Below are 19,922 nucleotides of genomic sequence, written 5' to 3'. Positions count from 1 at the left end.
GGAGGTATATGGGCATTTTTCACCATGATTCCTTTGGAACTGACTTGGATTATTGAATTGCTCAGAGTACTTAAGTCTTTCACTTCACTTTTCATCAGTTCCTATTAGTCTTTTCAGGCTTTTCTAATATCATACTCATCCTTATTTCTTATGTTTGTGATATTCCGCCACAACTATATGCCACAACTCATTTGGCTATTCCCCAATTGATGGACATTTATTGAGTTTCTTTATTTTTTTGCCACCACAAAAAGAGCTGCTGTGAATATTTTTTATCCATATCTGTTCACTTCCTTTTTTCTTTTACCTCTTTGAGATAGATACCTAGCAGTGGTATTTCTTGGTCAATTGTAGGTACAGTTTTATGGTCTTTGGGGCATAATTCCATTTGTTCCTATATATTTGAGTAATGAGGCCTTTACCAGAGTAATTTGCCATAAACATTTTAGATATTACCTCATTGTCTATGGTATTTTTTTCTTAGCAAAATATAGTTTCTCCAAATGATCTTTTTCTTAGTTTTATTTTTTCTTTTCCTTTGTGATTGTGACCCCCTGCCCTTTTTACTTCAGCTGAAGCATAACTCCATAAGCTCCAGCCTCATTTTAAATCTCTGTGTCTTTCTGTTTCAAGTGTGTCTTTAGTAAACTGCATATTATTGGATTCTGGTTTCTTATCCATTTTGCTATTTGCTTCCATTTTGTAGGTGAACTAATCTCATTCACATCCCCAGTTATGATTGCCAAAAGGTGTATTTCCCTCCAAATTATTTTCTCCTCTTTATCCTTCTCTTCACTTTTGAACTCTGTCCCTTCTTAAAAGTCTATTTTGTTTTTTACTATTGCCTCCCTTAATCTGTTCTCCCTTTTATCAACCCCAACCCCTCTCCTTTTATTCCTTTCTTTCCTTTCTCTTCTTACTTCCCTGTTGGGTTAGATAGATTAGTATAGTAATTATATATTTGTATGTATATTCTTCCATTTTTGTATAAATTCTGATGAAAGGGAACATTGCCCCTACAACCCCACTTTCCTCTCCATTGTAAAATTTTTTCCTTGTCTTCCTCTTTTATATGAAATTATTTCCCAATATTTTTTATATCTTCCTCCTTCTCCCAGTATATTCCTTTTTATCACCCCCTTCCTTTTTTGAGATCCAACATAATTGACTCATATCCATTTACTTCTGTCAATCTAGGCTCTGTTTACTTGACCTAATAAAGATAGAATTCTTAGGCATTATGTGTATCATTTTCCCATATAAAGAATGAATAGTTTAACCTTAGTGAGTCTCTTTGTGTTTACCTTTTTATTTTTTATTTTTGAGTCTTGTGTTTGAATGTCATATTTTCTTTTCAACTCTGGTCTTTTCAATATGGATGGTTGAAAATCCTTTAATTCACTAAGTATTCACTTTTCTGCCTGAAGGATTATATGTAATTTTGTTGGATAGGTTATTCTTGGTTGTAATCCTAGATCCTCTGCCTTCAGAAATATTATATTCTAAGCTCTCTTCTTTAATGTGGAATCTGTTAAATCCTGTGTGATCCTGAATATGACTCTACAATATTTGAATTATTTCTTTCTGCTTGCTTGCAACATTTTCTCCCAGCCTGAGAGCTCTGGAACTCGCTATGATATTTCTGGGAGTTTTCATCTGGAGATCTCTTTTAGGAGGTGATAACTAGATTCTTTCAATTTCTATTTTACCCAATGAAACTATGATAGGAAAGTTTTCTTTGATGATTTCTTGAAATATGAGGCCTAGGCTATTCTTTTGATCATGGCTCTCAGATAGTCCAATGATTCTTAAATTATATTTCCTTGATCTATTTTCTAATTCTCTTTCACTCTTGCCTCTTTCACTTTTCAAAAAACTTCCACAGCAGCCATGATTGATAATAATAGATATCATCTATATTAGATTTTTAAAAAAAGTTTACCTTTCATCTTATAATTAATACTGTGTATTGGTTCCAAGGCAGAAGAGTGGTAAGGGTTAGGCAATGGAAGTTAAGTGATTTTTCCAGGGTCACAAAGTTAGGAAGTATCTAAGGTCACATTTGAAACCAGAACATTCTATCTCTAGGACTGGCTTTCAATATACTGAGCCATGTAGCTGCCCCCTCTGTAGTGTTTTAAGTTTTGCAAAAACACTTTACATGTGTTAATTCATTAGAACCTCACAATATTTCTACATGGTAGATCTTATTATTAGATGTATTTTACAGTTAAGGAAACTGAGTTTGAGAAAGGTTAAGTTATTTGTCTATGGTCATACAGCTCAATAATAGTCTGAGATAGAATTTGAACTCAGGTCCTCTTAACTCCAAATCCCAACTCCATCAGTTAGCTACTTTTATCCTATCATTGCAAGGGGCTATCATTCCCCTTGCTTCCACATTCTCATTCTTACTTTTCTCTTTGCTTCCATTTCTATTTCCACTTAACATGTGCTAAGAGTTTAATAATAAATGTTATTTATCACTATATCCTATTGTATTAGGTGGGTTCTTTACTGGGGGTTTTTATGGTAATTGGAAGGGCTGGGCAAACACACAGAGAAATAAGTTAATGGGAAGACAGAATTCTTCTTCTCCTCCTCCTCCCCCAACCAACTTCTGCTGTCTTTTTCAGTTGGAATCTAGCTGGGATCAGAATGGGTAAGTTGACTGACATTTTAACAGATAACTTGCTCTCTAAAATACCAGAAACAGGGACTTATTTTAAGGAACGAGGGGTAAAGAGATGTTGAATAGGAGAGAGGGAATTCAGGATTTCTCTAATCTATTATAAATCTTAAGATGAAGAATAAGAGTTGTATAGTCTTTAAAAGGGATATTATTAACAGCGTTCAAAGGTCTTCAGAGACAAGCTCCAAGTCTATCAGACAGAAAGGTAGAGAAAAATCTCCTTTAGCTTTTTCTCCTCAAGTCCCAGGAAAAAGAGTGACCGAGAAGCAGTTTGTGTCTCCTTGTTCAACTGCCTTCTCTAGGTCACATTCTTCTCTGGAATTTTCCTTGACGGACAGATCTTCAAGTTTCCATTCATTGCATCTGCTTTTTCAGGTTTTCTGTAGCATTGATCTCTTACACTATCCTTCTCATGTTGTCTATCCATCTCTAAATGAAAAAAAGAAATCAAACTAATGAGAACCATAAGAAAGATTTTTTAAAATCACAATAAGATAAGCAAATCAAAACAATCCCGAGATTTTATCTCATACCCAGTAATTTGGCAAACATGACAAAGGATGGTTTAATTAATGCTGGAAGAGTTAAGAAAGCCCAGGCACGCAATTACATTATTGGTGGAGATATAAATTAGTATAAGTATTTTGAAAAGCAATTTTGAATTATATTCCTTTGATCCACAATTTCCAGCACTAGGTCTATAAACCAAAATACATGGCAAAAAGAAAGTTTCCATATACACCTAAATATTTAGCAACACTTTTTGTGATAACAAATAAGTGGAAACAAAGTAGATATTGCTCATTTATTATGATATATGGATGTGATGGACTATTATTGTGCTATAAAAAAGTGAATATGATGAATACAGAGAAGCATAGAAAGATTTACATGAACTAAAGCAAAGTGAAGTAATCAGAGCTAGGACATAATATACACAGTGGCCACAATAATGCAAATGGAAAGAACAACAACCAAAAAACAATTCAAATATTACAAAATGAGAAAGAATAAGGTTTGTCCCAAAGAAGAGATACAAGATATATTTCTCCCCTCTCCTTTGTAAAGTCATTGGAGGGAAGGAGGGTCTTGTGTGTAGAACACTGTATATAAATTATTATTTTGCTTTACTAAATTTGTATCATTCCCTCCTCTTTTTCTTTCATTTAAAAATTATTTACTCTGATATTATGATGGTTCTCTGGGATAGGAAAGAATGGATACAAAAGGAACTTTAAATGATATAAAACCCAAAAGCAAATTTACATTTATTTTATATTTAGTATAATTTACTTATGTAAATATATATATATATTAAATTTTGTATATTTTAGATTTATATTTTGTATTCCCTTTAGTTTTATGGTTTTATGTAAAACAAAAAATAATTTTAAAACTTAAGATATTGGATAGCCTTCATATTTCTAAGACATACGCAAGTATATTCCCCATCAATTAGGCCACGTATATCCAATCTTTATTAGAAGAAAAATATTCAATTACACTCATCCAAGTGTTCACCCAAACTTTGCTATAATACCTCCAATGAGAAAGGATTCACTATTTGCCTGCCAAGGTTCCATGCCATATTTTCCTATGCAATATTTTTAATTACTAGGGATATTTTCCATATAACATGAAATTTATCCTGTTGCAACTTTTGTTTGTTTTTCCTATGTTGACCCTCAGTACAAATTGAAGTAAAATCTCTTTAATACCTGACAAATCTGCTCTTCATTATGTATACCTCTAACCATTCTTATTATGGCATGCTGTTACCTATTAGAGTTTGGGAGAAAAAAGGTTCATCTCTGTCCTCAGAGAGTTTATGCTCTAAAACAGAGAAAAATATACACACACATACATATATATGCACACATATGTTTATATCTATATACACACATCTGTACATACATATACATATGTATACATGTGTATATATACATATACATATGTAAGCATATATTAAGCTTATATAGTATACAGACAAAATGAATATTAGGTAATTTGGGAAAAGAGGATAGCAGGAGCCAAAAAGATCAGGGAAAGACTATGTGCAAAAGGTTGTCTTAAAATTGGATCTTGAGGACAATTATTGATTCCAACAGATAGAGATGAATAGAGAATACATTACTGGTGCTATGGACAGTTAATGCAAAAGAATAAAGGAAACAGGGAGGATGAGAGATGTTAAGTAGATTAGTATACAGTTGTACCTTGACATATGAGCTTAATTAGTTCCATGGCCATGCTTATAACTCAATTTGCTCATGTGTCACATCAAATTTCCCCTTTTAAATGAATGGAAATGCAATTAACCTGTTCCAACCCCCAAATACTACACAATTTTTTATTTTATATGACTTTAAGCATGAAAATGTACTTTATAAATAACAAATAAATATATTTATAGATAAGAAAGAATGTAAAGAAATAAACTTGATAATGAAATGTTATTTACCTTCAAGGTCAGGCAAAAGATGCTGGTAGAGAAGGTTTTCATTTCCTGCACTATCACTTAACATAACTTACTCCCTACACACGTAAGGCTACTTTTAAATGCAAAATTGACCTTACATATTACTTATGATATGTAACTTTATTGCTAAACTTAATTGTTATTTTTACTTTATTTAATTATCATTATTTTCTTTACTGAAATTTGGCCATTTTGCCATACTTTTCTTGATTTCATTTAGAGACCCTTTAAACAAAAACCTTTCCATGGAAGTTTGCTTCTTCTTCCCTTTCAGAGCATTTTGATAATGCATGAAATGAGTTCCTTTGCTTTCTGGAATATCATATTCCATGTCTTCCAGTCCTTTGGTGTGGATGCAGCCAGGTCCTGTGTATCTGAACTGTTTCTTTTTTATCAGCTTATAGTATCTTTTCCTTGGTCTGGAAATTCTTGAACTTGACTATAACATTCCAAGGCATTGTCAGTTGGGGATAAAGCAGAAGGTGATCTGTGGATTCTTTCAATCTCTACTTTACCCTCTCCTTCAAGAATATCAAGACAGTTTTCTTGGATAATTTCCTGTAGAATGACATCCAGGCTTCTTCTTTGGTCATGATTTTTTAGTAGTCCAATAATTCTAAAATTGTCTTTCCTGGATCTATATTCCAGATGTGTTGTTTATCAATGAGGTGTTTCATATTTTCCTCAATTTTTTCATCCTTCTGATTTTATTTTATAGATTTTTCCTGCCTTGTGAAGTCATTTGCTTCTAATTTTTCAATTCTAATTTTTAAAGATTGAATTTCATCCCTTACTTTTTGATCCACCTTTTCCTTTTGATCTGTTTTTCTTTGTAGTTCATTGTTGTTATCTTTTACTTTCTTTGCCTTGTTTTTGAGTTGGTCAATTCTGGCTTTTAGGGCACTATTTTCTTGCTTTAGTTCATGTGCCTCAGTTTCAAGATGATTTATATTGCTTTTTAAATTCTTTTCCCAATTTTCTTGAACCTCTCTTGTTTTTTGAGTTGTGTTTTGAGTTCTTCCAGAACCTGAGTCCAATTTGCTGAAGTTTCTGAGTTTTTGCTTGGTGTTCCTTGGTCCTCCTCTGTTCCATTTGTCCTTTGTTCATTACCTGAATAAAGCTGTCAATTATGTCTTTTTTCTTTTTGCTGTTATTTATTCATATTTTTTCCTTCCTTCCTATTCCTTATTAGCTGTATTCTTGCTCCTTTGTTTATTTGCTGCATCTGTGAGTTTGGGCTTTTCTGTCCTGATGGGGCTTCTTCTCTGCTATGCTCATTAATTGGATTAGTCTGATGGAGCCAATCTATTATATTAATGTGCCCTGAGGTCAAATCTTCCCCAGCTGCCAGCAGAGGCTGAAGGTGAAGGTGAAGGAATAGAGGCTGGAGGTGGTTATCTTCAGTTCTCCTCTCTCCTCCTCTCTGCCAGCCACCTCTCTGCCAGCTGCCCAATCAGAGACCTGAACTTCCCATGGTGGTACCAAGGTACTTTGGTGTGGTTGTAGCCTTCACCCTGAGATCTCAGTCAGCCTGGGTCTTACCTCAGGTCTCAGCTCAGTAGGTGTGGGACGGGTATTGGATCTTTCCCTTATACTGGAAGATTCAATTTTATCTGTGAGGATTCAACTTTATCTGCATACCTTTCAAGTTTAATCAAGTAGGAGAGACCTGTGGCTCTGCCTCATTGTTGAGTTTGTCTTTCAGTCTATTTTGTACACTTGCTGTTCTGGTTGTTTGCTAGCTCTGTGAATTTGAACTTTTCTGCCCTCTGGAGGCTTCTTCTCTGCACTATTGATAAACTGGATTAAGCCAGTTAAACTGATCTTCAGAACTGAATATTCCCTGAGACCAAATCTTCTAGGGGCAGAGGCCTAAGATGGAGGTGTGGTGACTGAAGGCTGTGACCAGCCTGCCCTCTTCTCTGGTTCTCTCCTCCAGCTGCCTCCTTGCCAATTGTGGTCAGAGATCTGAGCTGCATGTGGTTGTGGTAGGAAGGTACTCTGTCTGGGTTGAAGCCCTCACCCTGAAATCCCACTGACCACCAAAGTCTCAGCACAGTAGGTGAGGGAGGGGCATTGAGACATTCCTTCTTTCTTTTCCTTAAACCAGAGAAAATTTAAACTTCTTTGCAAATCTTTTAAGTTGAATTGAGCAGGAGGGTCCTGCAGCTCTATCTTGTTGTTGGATTTGGTTTTCTGTCCCCCCTTAAAGCACTTTGTTTTTGTTTTTGATTAGTGTGGAAGGGTTTTCACAGAGGAATAAATTATTTTTCTTCTTCTAAGCCACCATCTTGACTCCACTCTAAGTCTTTTTTTAGAGTTATCAAGTCTCTAACTTAAGAGAGGACATAAATGGTTGTCACAGTACTAGGAGAGGACTAGGGAACAGGATATTTTCAAAAGTATACAGTTCATTGCCCTTTCCTATCATAAGAATGATATGGGACTTGGATTACTTGCTCACTTTCCAAAGGATGTAAGCCCCAGAGTCATAAACTATTGTGATGAAAATTTACCTTTGGTTTGGCTGAACAATTTTTATAAGACCTTGAATCTCTGACTCTCAGGTTGACATGGCAACAGCTACCTGGCTGAGAATAAATCCAGGCCAGAAGACAAAGCTGTCCAGGGAGCCCTGGAAGGCTTCCCACCTCTCTTAGTTTGGAGATTGAAGTGAGAATGAATATTTACTGAGAGAGGAGCATTGGGCAAAATCTGTTATGCTGGAAAAAAATAAAACTTCAATTTGGAAACAATATAAATTGGAGATCTTCAATTGCCCTTTTCCATACTAGGTATTCTCAGAATAGCAACACATTTGGGATCATATCTGGGTTAAAATCCTGGAATTCAATCCAATCCAAGTATTTAATGAAAATCTACTATATTTGGGATACTTTCCTAGGTATTCAGGGCACAAAGACAAAAATAAAACAGTTCCTGCCCTCAAGGAGCTTATATTTGGCCAGAGAAAATACATGAATATCAATGTTATTCATAAAACTACAGACTTCATCATCCAAATGAAACTTCTCTCTGCAAAGTTAATTGCATATTAATTATTAAATCTAATGGCCTTTTCTCAGTCCTCTTCATTCTTATCTTCTCAGAAGTATTTGATACTCTTGATCACCTTGTCCTGGATATTCACCCCTCTCTAGGTTTTGGTTACACTCCTCTCTTGGTCCTTCTATCTATCTGTATACTCTTCAGTCTCCTTTGTTGCATCTCCATCCATGTCATCTCCTCCTATCTGTGGCTGTACCCCCAAGGATCTTTCTTGAGCTTTCTTCTGTGGATTTTTACTGCTTACTCACCTATTCACTGCCATTGGTACAATTGTCATATCTAAACAGATGATACCCATGTCTGTATTCCAGACCTCATATTTATCCTCAGATCCTTGTAGTACACACACACACACACACACACACACACACACACACACACACACACACAAACACACACACACACACACCACACACACAACTGCTTACTGGACATTTGGAACTGGTTGTCTTAGTAATATCTTAAACTCAAAATGTCCAAAACAGAATTAATTTTCTTTTCCCCTTTACACTTTTCCTATTACTATTGAGGGGGCCATCATTGCTTAGGTGATTCCACTTCACAACCCCAATTATCTTCCTTAACCCTTCTCTTTCACTCACCTCACATATCCAATCAATTGTTAAATCTTGTCATGCCTATCATCACATCATCTCTCTTCATGACCCCATTCTCTCCAGTAATCTGAGTCCCTCCCCTATACAAGTCCTGATCAATTCTTGCTTCTACTATTACAATTGTAATAACTTTAAAATTTTGTTCTTTCTACATCTAGTCTGTCCCCATTAAAATTCATCCTTCACTCACAACAAAATGTATTTTCTCAATGCATTAGCCACGTTCCTCCCACCCCATTATTCAATAAACTCAATTCAGTTCAATATTCAAAAAAGCATTTATTACTTGCAGTGATAAATATCAAATTCTCTGATTGACATTCAAAGATTTTCACAAATGGGCCCCTTCCCACCTTTTGTCTTCTTATTTTTTACGCCCCTCACTATTCTCTACCATCTCATTACATTGATCTGTTCGATATTCCTTGTACATAACTCTCTATTTCCAATTTTTAAATTACATTCTTTATACCATCTATCTCCCATGCCTGGAATTCTCTTAGCCCTCATCTTAACCTCTTGTTTTCCTTGGCTTTCTTCAAGACAAAACTCAAATGACGGTTTTTGAACAAGGCTTTTCCCAGGCCCCCAAATTGTAAGACCTTCCCTTCTAAGATTACTTTTTATCTACTCTTTATTTATCTTGCATGTACCTAATTAATTACATGGTATATCTATCCCCTCTTATAATGCAAATTACTTGATAGCCACTACTGGTTTTGCCTTTATTTGTACTCCTAGTGCTTAGTACATTTACCCGGCTCATAAAAAGTACTTAATAATTTCTTTTTATATGACTAATTTACTGAAAAGGAAGTGAGGAATTTGAGGCAATGAGTAGAGACAAATTTTCTCTCCAAAATTTGGCTGTGAGATGAAATGTAAGAGCATAGTTTGTTTGCTTTTTTTTTTTTGTTAAATTATCTTTTTAATAGATAAGGAGGACTAGACATGTTTTTATCTGGTCAGGAAGGACTTAGAGGAAATAGAGAAACTAAAGAGTACAATGAGTCTTAAAGGGTGATTAAAAGGGTAAACTTCTAGAGGTACTGGAAGGAATGGGATCAAGGGCACCATAACTATGAGATTTTTAAGGTAGGAAGTGAAGGACAAAACAAGTGTGATGAATCAGAAAGCAAGAAGAGGAAAGAGTGACTGGAGTGTATAATGAGATCAGAGAGTACGTTTAGGAGTGATGAAAGACAAGGATATATGTGAAAAGAGTTTGTGGTCATGTAGAAGAATTTAAGAGTTCCAGAGCACAGACTGACCTATTTATATGAGATAGCTGAGCAAAGAATAGAATTTTAAAGGTCTCAGATATATAGAAGACTCTATTACATTCAGGGTTTTTTGGCATGTGATCCATTACTCTGTGTTTGACCATTAAAGTAGCCAAAAGAAATCTGTATTTATTTCTACAGTAGAGCATATTTAGATATGACAAAGCTGTAACTAATACGGGGTGAACAGAGCTGCTGAAGCAAAGACCTTAGGCACTCTGCCCTTTCTCCTCAAGGGGGTCCATTCCCTTACCAGGCAACCATTGTTCCTATGTTTCACACTCTTCTTTTGTAGCTATACTGATGGGAGCCACCACTCCTAGGGTCATGTCACTACACTATTCCTCTCTCAAGCATTCCTTGCCCCACAAACATTTTTGGAGTGAGGGTCCAAACATCTATCTCTCCCATTATGACTATACATACTGTCTTAATATCATCTGTGTTGGGGCAACTAAGCATCACAAATGCCTTAAAAATATAAAATTTCTTGGCGTTTGAAAGATGAATTTATGTCCTGGCTCATACTAAGTATGTGACTCTAGAAAAATCACTTAAACTATTTCAACTCCATTTTCTCTCTCTGTAAAATGGAGATAGTAATTCCTCCCTCACTGAGTTCTTAGGAGAATAAAATAAGATAATATATGTAAAATATTTTATTGATATGAACTATTATTCACTTCCCCCAGCAACCACTTTTACTGTAGATGAATTTTTTTAGTTAAGGTTTTACAAAACAGACATTATTTGAGAAATTGACTGACCAATAATAGACATAATTAAATATTATATTGAATACCTCCATTAAAGCTTTTCTATTTCTCATCCTAACATAGAGATGATCCTACAGGATTCTTGAAAGGTATATCAGTGGAGCACAAAGTCTAAATTGGAATTATTTGAGTGGAGGACAGCTGAAAAACATTGTGTTTGTTATATGAAAGCCATTCTAGCTATGTATGAAGTTACTCATAGTAAGAAGGTTGACCTCCCAGTAATAATTTCTTTTTTGTTACAACTGTTCATGATACTATTTACTCAGACATGGAAGGAGAGACTTCCATTTCTATTAGTGGAGGGAATTACATATATATGTGTGTGTGTGTGTGTGTGTGTGTGTGTGTGTGTGTGTGTGTGTGAAATCATAGTTCTTTATGAAATGAATACATGAATAATAAGGCTCAAGGTCAAAGACCGAGAGAGCTAAAAGTAACTTTTTAGTCATCTGTAAATTTTATTAATGGTCATTATTTCTCCTTGACCAATGCTTTACCCTTTATCTACCCTTTCTCTTGCCTTTCCATCTCTGGCCCTGCTTATGCCTGTAAAGGTTAAATGTTAGAGTTTGACAAAGTGAGAGCAGTTTAATAAAAACTTTGTTTAATTTAGAAAGAAGTACAGATGGAAAGATAGAAAAGAGAAAAAGAGAGATTATTAATCTTATGTCCTATAAATCTACCTAAACTAGGTCTCACTAATAAATAATTCCTAATAACTCCCTAAAATTTCCTAATACTATCTCTATCTTCTCAGGACAGGTTCTTCTGCCTGGCACACCAGGCCTAATCTACTCTATTCCATCTGTAAAATATACTCTAACTAATTAACTTCCTAAAACAATTGACAGCCAACTGGCACCAGCCAACTGTCAGCAGTCCCTTGCCTGAGAGGCAGACCTTCTTCTCTCTAGAGATACTAGAGGCAAAAAGAACCCTTCCCTCATCTCCTCACTGACCATCTCCCCTTTTACCACCTTCCTGCCAGAAAGCCCTTCCTGCTTCCTCTTCTCAGTGTCCTGGTCTCCTTGGTAATGGAATCTTCAACTCTGGCTCACTGCTCACTGAACCTGTGAGTTCTCTGATCCATTGAGAAACCCTGCTCTCTACCCTCTTAAACTAGACAGAGGGAGAGATTAAGAAAATCACTTTAACATAGGGAAGCACTTCTTGTAGAGAGTGAACCTGGCAACTGCACCTGTACCTGCTGTAGCCCTTGCCTCTTTAGGAGCCATATCTACTGAAGACCTTTGGTATCCTCAAATGGTTCATCAGAAACTGATAGAATCAGGGAGAAGGATTAGACTGGTAATCTCATCTATTTAGGGAACTCACATGATGGCAAAACTCCAGTGCAGGTTGATGCCTTCTCTGCAACTTATGTTTAGTGTTAAAGATTTGCTTAGAATATTGGGAATCAGGTGACTTGGCCAGGGTCACATAGTATTTTTTTAATTCACTGTACCTCATTGTTTCTTTAATAAAGAAGACTCATTATGATGCACCCTAAAAACCACTGGGCCTTTCCATCTGACTTGAAGTTGAAATCTCGTATATATTTTATCTTCTCCAGCAGGATGTAAATGCATTCAAACCAGTAACTTACTTTTTAATTTCTAGGTCCAGTGCTTTGTACATTATATGTCTATAATAATTAATTTTTCATATAGATATTTTTTCATTCATTCACTTACTAAAGGTTGAACTGTATGATATTTCTATGCCTTTTAAAGTTCATTATATGTGATTATTTCTATATGTACCTGTATATCTTTGTCCCCAATACTTATGAGGTAGGGGTGGGTGAGAAATAATTTTTAGGAATTTACTACAGGTATTATTGACTGGCTGACCTTTCTCAAGGCCAAGATTCTTGAACAAGATCAACAATCTACAGAATTTGTATCTGCTCTAAAACTTGCTCTTGTTCCCTAATTATATTACATAAGATATCTCTAGTCCCTAAAATCTTCTTCATGGAGGCACATCAGAATGGTAAGTATACTGCTAGACAGGGAGGAGCAGGTCCATTTTGGCTTTGATCTTTGTTCTCAATCTTGTATAGAGAGAGGGCAATTATCCCTATTAGGAAGGGCTTTGCAATAATCTTATAAAATGCAGAGCAGATATTGAATTGCAGACACTAGAATTCCTGTGAAAAACTACCAACTTTTTGGACTTGGCATTGTCTTTCTTACTCCCACACTTGTTTAACAACTTTGCAAAAAGCATGTCTGAGTTGGCATCAATGCTTAAGTGTGAGTTACGCAGCTGGCAAATGGCAGGGCATCAGTCTAGTAGCAATTGGAGTCAAGTTCCTGGTCTTAATAAGAGAGCCAGGGGTGCCATATGCTTAAATGCCAATCCTCCACTGTCCTCCAGCTACTGTCAGTCACTGTGGGTTGCATGTTGGAAAGTGTCAAGGAAGCTGTGGAAAGGTATTTCGTGCCATTCAGTCTTGCACTCACCCACAGAACACTGGGCTAATTTTCTTTGCAATCTGGTAGTTGGAGGGTAGATTCATTCTAAGAGAATTAATTAGAAAAAAAATTTAAAACATTTCATTTATTTTTCAAAAGCTTCTAATGTGATGATCATCAACCAATACTTTGACAGTTAAAGGGTTCTGTGATTATTAGACTATGAATTCCTTGAAAGCATGGACAGTTTTTGTATTTCTTCATATCCCTAGTGCTTAGCAGAGCACTGGGTACAAAGTAGGCATTAAGTAAGTGCTTGCTGATTTAACTTGATGTCCCTGGTAGAGGTACCTTATCCCCAAGTGCAGATGATCACCTTGCCTTCCCGTGCCATCTCATCTTCTGTATTATGTCTTTTTGCATAACTTTGATGGAAAGTTGTCTACACAATGTGCTAAAAACCTCCTTTGGTTCTGTGAATATCCCCTGGATACTAATGGGAAGGCAGCATAGAGGGCAGGCTTTGGAGACAGGAAGACTTGGATTAAAATCCCAGGAAAGATATTGGCTGGGAAACCCTATGCAAGTCATTTAACTATTCAGTGCTCCTAGACAAGACTAAGACTGTAGAGCAACTACTGGTCTACATTGGTAGAGGAAATTTCCTACAGGGATTAAATTATAGGTTTAGAGATATGGTGAATAGAAAAGTCTTCAATGAATATTTGATTTGTCAATACTGCCCATCTCTTTTGACCATGCTTGAACTGTGTGGCAGAGACTTGAAGAGAGAGAGAGCCTCTCTCTCTCTCTCTCTCTCTCTCTCTCTCTCTCTCTCTCTCTCTCTCTCTCTCTCTCTCTCTCTCTCTCTCTCTCTTCAAGTCTCTACCACAACTAGATGATGCAGTTTTATATCCCTTATGCTAACAGTATTTTCAGTAATTAGCAGGCCCTCCATTTAGATGTCTGATTATGTACAGATGGTGATTTGGGAGCTCAATGTCTCAAAGGAAGATCCTAGGAATGGAATGAGATTTTCATATTGACTAATAGTGTCTTTAGTGTCTTCAATATTCATTGTGCAACCTAGAGGTTTCTGCTAAGCGAGAGGGAGCTGGAGACCTATATTCAGGGGTATTATCTGGTCAGAAAGATGATTCCAAAGAGAATCTCATGGAAAAAATGTTTGAAGTTCTAGAACTCTTCTGGGTGGAATTGACTTTATCAGGTCCAAAGAAATTGTAAACTAACCCAAGTACTGCCTCATGACCCTTTGTTCGAAAAAATCTTTGAACTCAAAAGCACCTTTCAGAAGCACCTATCTGAGTCCTATTCCCTACTCATTTGATGGAAGGAGAAACTGGAGCCTAGCAACATAAAGTATCTTGTCCTAGGTGACTTGCCTAGCTAATAGGTAAAAGAAACAGGACTGGAATCCAGGTTTTCTGATTCTTTGCCCAGTATTCTTTCTACCTTGCTACACTGGTACTCATTGAATTAGCTGGAAAAGAGAAGCCAAATAACTATCAAATATGTGTTTAATTAAATATCAACAAGAAAACTGTGGAAACTAGAAAACAAAAAAATCTTAGCCAAAATTCATCCCATTGCTATAGCAACTGAGACAAACTTCATTTGCTTGCTTAGGGTGGTGTCTGAGCACACGATTTAAGATTTAATGTCTATGGCATTTGCAGGTGATAACCTGAGTGCATGTGTTGATCTAAGCTGGGAGGTCAGTCAGGTGAAGCACTGTCAGGTGAAGTACAAGTGTTCCAGGATGGTAGTTTATCTTTCGCTGTGTTCTATTGAAAATTGCCTGCAGAATTCTAAAAAAGGATGACATTTGGCCTAGAGGAATGAGAAGGCACATGAAGGATAAAAGCAAAGCAAAGAATAATTCTGAAGTACTTGTGTTGAAGCAGACAAGAGGGACTTCATCCCTTGTGTGAACACTGAAAGGGACAAGAGTATATGGAAACAAAAATTCAGTCTCAGAGGTGGAAGGGACCTCCAATGTCATCTAAGACAGCTATAACTGAATTTGATTCTACTCTAATAATCCATATGCACATATAATATTTATGTACATATATAAAATGAAACAGGATCTTTGATTAAAAACTGGAAATAACCTTGGAAAGCAGGAATCTAAACTGATCATTTTATAAATGAGAAAAATGAGGCCCAATAGAGGTTAAACAACTTTATCCTTACTACATAGACTGCAAATAACTGAGGTAGCATTTGAGCTTGGGTCTTCCTGACTCCAAGTACAGAATTTTTAACAACTATACCATATTTCTTCTTTATGATATTTCTGACAGGTAGTCAAGTCACCTGGTCTTCTCATAAATACTACTAGTAATAGTGAACTCACTTCTTGAAGCAGCTTATTACAGTTTGGGATAGCTTGATCTGTTAGAAAGCTTTTCTTTTCCTTATGTCAGAAGCTGGTTCTCTACACTTGTCCCTTATTACTCTTCTATCTAACTTGTGGGGCAAATTGACAACAATCTAAACTCTCTCCCAGGGATCATGTGACTCCTCAATCTTCTCTTCTCTTTTCTAGCCTAAACACTTCCATTTTCTTCAAAAGATCCTTATATCCCATATTTCCTTATATTACCTTCTGTCCTCTTACCATTTTGATTGCCCTTCTCTGGATGCATATCAGCTAGTCTAGGTGGAAAGAACACTTAATATGTAATGAAAGGGGACAGATAGGTGGTTCACTGTATTGCAAGCCAGACCAGAGATGGGAAGTTCTGGGTTCAAATCTGGCTTCAGACAATTCCTAACTATGAGACTTTGGGCAAGTCATTTAACTTCCATTGTCTAGCCCTTACTGCTTTTCTGCCTTGGAATCAATATACAATATTGTTCATCTTTTTAACCTCTAGGGAGTGGAATACAGGATAGATCTATAAATATGAAAATTAATCTAGAGTTTTCTGGTCTATTCAATACCTTTATATAGCTGCTTAATCTAAATTTACCCCTAGAATAATTTTGACATTACATAAAATAACTTTTATTAAGGCATTCAATATTGCTATTATTCCATACACTTCTAAAATGAAAGGATGTTGTGCTTAGATCTGTCGCTATTTATAGACTTATTGAAATATGTAAATAAACATCTTTGATCAGTGTCATTCTAAACACAAACCAAGGTTTATTTCTTTATACCAATAAATTATAGATATGGGTATTACAAAAAGTAAACTTCAAATGTGTTTGGTCTACCTCTGTCTACAGCAAACCAAAGATTGTGTAAAGCATATTATAACTATTAAATGAGGGAAGGATTGTATATTCCCTTCCTTGGACTGATTTCTTGTGTGAAAAAGTTGTCAGTCATTACTGGCTTTTCATTCTTCCTTCTTCTCCATGATGTTTTCTTGACTTCTCTCTATGTGATTTCTCTGTGATTTTGGGCTTCTTGTTCTCAGACTATGATTTCCTGACTAGCCCTTTGGATCTTTTGTCTCTTTTTTTGTCAACCAAGTTGGGGTACTCACAACTTGGAACTTGCCCTGGCTTTCTGTTTACCTGTTTGAACTTCTACTTACATCATGGCCCCCCACCCACTTCATCCTCAACTCTACCCATTCACCCAAAGGGTCCTTTCCCTTTGTGCCTGTTAATTGCCAGTCCTCTCTGAAGTATATTAGGCCAGAGTCATCCCTTCAAAAGGGAAGCAATTTCCTGATAAAATGTTCCAGTCAAACAGAAGACTTATTTTAGTATAATAGAATTAAATAGTATTTGCATGGACTACCTTATGCATTTATTATGAGGAAACAGCTTTGTATTAAACTTATGTGGCTTTCTTTTCCTTTCTGCCATGTTATCCCTGAGGTAGAGGGGACAGGAAGGTGAGAAAATTAAGATTTGTTAATTTAGAAAAATTTAAAAATAGAATGAATGACATATAATAATGTACTCAAAACATTACAAAAGTTCCAAAAATTAAGATAAACTAACTGGATGGTCAACTCTGTTTAGTATAGTATAGTATAGTATAGAGCAGTGATGGTGAATCTTTTAGAGACGGAGTGCCATGCCCCATTCCTACCCCAACCCCTAGATCGAGTGCCATGCTTGCACCTCCCAGACTGCATTCTGTGCCCTTCACCTGACCACATGCTGGGTGTACCCTACCCCCCTCCCCCTTTGCCCCACACAGAAGAAGGAGGAAGCACTTCCATTGGACTGCTGGGTAAAGGGGCAGGTGAAGTGAGGCATGTCTTCAGCAAGTGTAGAGAGGGGTAGGTGAGTGGCCTGAGTGTTCTGCTTCCCTCCAGCTCTATCACCTGTGAACTACCCACCTTACCTGCTATGCACTCCCATTGGGCTTCTGGGTGGAAGGAGGAGTGATGTGAAAAAAATGTCATCAAGCACAGTGGAGAGAGTGAGGGGAACAATTCTACCTGAATCCTTCTGTCTTTCTCATAGTGAACTCTGGGGGTGGGGTGGGGAGGGAGTTGGCCAAATGCCCCCAGAGAATGCTCTGCATGCTATCTTTGGCACCTGTGCCATAGATTCACCATCACTGGCATAGTTTCCCATTTTGTTTCCAACTGACTTTGTGTGTGGCTAACCATGGACAGGCTTCTTGAACTTTGAGGTGACAAAAACAATCTCATTGTTGGCCATTGGACAGGAAGATCTGATGACTCAGTTGGGCTTTAAAAATGAAGTGAATGAGTCTCTATGTTTTTCTTCTCTTCTGTCCCCTGCAAAGGCCTGGGGCACTTTACCAACTCCAATTCTACTAAAGGTCTCTGCCTTGGTCTCATATATGTAGTTTAAACCTGATTCAATTCTGGGAAAGTCTGACCAACTAGAAGAAGTATAAGATGCCCTTTCCTATTCCCTTTGGCTTGCTACATTCCCATCATAGTGCCCCAGGGGAAAATTGCTTAATGAATAGGCTTTGGCTCATGTCTTGGATATATTCAAAATCAAGAGTAGAGAGGTATTTCATTAACATAACAAATAAGTTATGAGACAGGTACTTATTTCCTTCAGACAAAAATGTTAAAAGAGATCCACAGTGTGCATTGATGCAAATTAAGCAATTAATAACATAACTACTCTTTGAGTCTTCCTGTAAGTTGATTATTAAATATAGGAATATGAAGCATTTTGTGGAACTATCGAATTCCATATTTCTACTCCAGACTATACTATTTCCCTTAAGCTAAATGTTTTTTGGCAAAACAGGACAGGGACTATATTCATCCTCTTATCAATGACTATCTTCTCCAAAGGTGTTAGAGTAACTGTCAGGGAATACTCCCCATACTCACAGTTACTTTTGACCAAAGGATCCAATATTGTTGTACTACTAAAATTCCCAAAGTGGCCTTTAATTCTGGATATATACAACTTGCAATTAATATTCACTTAAGTCAGGAAAGAATACAAAATAAATAGTCCCAAACCCAGCATCCACCATTTGCATAGGAATCAGCTGTCGTGTATTCATGGCTTCATGCAGGTCATAGTGAGTTGCCCTTTTCCTATGACCCTTAGAAAGCTACTGAAAACAGTTCTGAAGTGATTCAAAGATGGGAAGAACAGAAGGACACAGTGAGAGAATAACTCCCCCCTCCTTTTTTTTAAACCCTTACCTTCCGTCTTGGAGTCAATACAGTGTATTAGCTCCAAAGCAGAAGAGCAGTAAGGGCTAGGCAATGGGGGTCAAGTGACTTGTCCAGGGTCACATAGCTTGGAAGTATCTGAGGTCAGATTTGAACCTAGGATCTCCCATCTCTAGGCCTGGCTCTCTATCCACTGAGCTACCCAGCTGCCCCCAATAACTCTCTTTTTAAAGGTCCACTGAGTCATTAGTTCTTCCTGCTCAGTGACTAGTTAGGTTATTGTATGGTTGCCATAATGCCTAAGAGCCTCCTCAGCACTAAGTCCAACTGATGTGGTCAGGAGGAGTCAAGAATGGTGATAATTTATGAGGGGGCATAGTGTTCATGGAAAGACCATTGGTTTCTCACCAATGGAGAGAGTGGTATTGAAGGAGCTGAGTAATTTTTTAGAGACAGATCTATGATCAGTCATAGGTTTTTTTTTTAGAGGGGGGTTGGAGAGGGAAAGGGATGTGACCCTTCTTCTAAGCTTCTGACTAATGATCACCCCCTCTCCTCGGGATCAAGTCACCACTTTCTTGACTTACCAAGACCCCGGTTCCTACTTTGGAGTCTCCTGCTCTAGTTACCAAGGGCAGGGATATTTCTTCTAGTTTGTGATTCAGACCTTATTACAGTGGCACAGCTGTCATCTTGAGGCAGTATACACACAGCTGGGTAGGTTATAGAATTGTCCTGGTTCTGACAGAACAACTACTGGATTGTTTGAGAAACTGGAAACTGGCAGCTGAAAGAAATGGTGGGAAGCTAGGGATAAATAAGGGGGAGATGTAACTGGTAGAAGCATGTCTTATGGGAAAAAGCAAAACAAAGGTTTTGACTTACCAGGCTAGCCACTTTATGGGATTCTTGCTGGCAATATATTCTTTTATAAGCCCTGAAATTGACTAAAGAAGTCCCTGTGTCCATCC

Source organism: Monodelphis domestica, chromosome 1 (genome assembly GCF_027887165.1).
Source record: "Monodelphis domestica isolate mMonDom1 chromosome 1, mMonDom1.pri, whole genome shotgun sequence".
Taxonomy (NCBI): Eukaryota; Metazoa; Chordata; class Mammalia; order Didelphimorphia; family Didelphidae; genus Monodelphis; species Monodelphis domestica.
This window is presented reverse-complemented; position numbering follows the sequence as displayed.